This window comes from Eurytemora carolleeae, unplaced genomic scaffold (genome assembly GCF_000591075.1).
Source record: "Eurytemora carolleeae unplaced genomic scaffold, Eaff_2.0 scaffold1027, whole genome shotgun sequence".
NCBI lineage: Eukaryota > Metazoa > Arthropoda > Copepoda > Calanoida > Temoridae > Eurytemora > Eurytemora carolleeae.
In genome coordinates this window covers 93,807-94,357 of record NW_019396930.1, presented here as the reverse complement: position 1 = coordinate 94,357, position 551 = coordinate 93,807, and positions in this window count along the sequence as shown.

Genomic DNA, 551 nt, shown 5'->3' with positions numbered 1-551 from the left:
AATTGGTAAAGGATTAGCGTACATTATCACTCTATACACTATAACCTTGTTGTGTACAATGTACATGGCAGAATAGGTGTTGGATATGTTCAGAAGAGTGTTCTCGGCATATACAATAAGTAAAGGATTAACAACGTACATCATCACTCTATACACTATAACCTCGTTGGGTTTGAAGGACTGGAGATTTTATTTTCGAAATATTTAAGATTCCAATAGACGAGGAACAAGAGCCAAATTTTTCCAAAAAAGTAAATTTCTTACTAACCTAGGCTTAGTCGCTAATTTAAATTCATTGGTCTACATAAGGTTCGCCTATAATTTAGCCTAACTAACCATCCTAGCCTTACAGCTCTTGGGCCAATTGTCCCCAATTATTAAAATTCAAGTCACGCCCCCATGACATTTTAAACCCTTTTAAAGCTAACCCTGGAGTTCATTTGTCTAAATGCAATTCAGTTGGTTTGACAAATTCAGAGATTTCAATAAGTCCTAAAAACCAAGTTCTTAAGTTAATTAAGTCTAGCTACTCCTTTTATAATATGTCTATA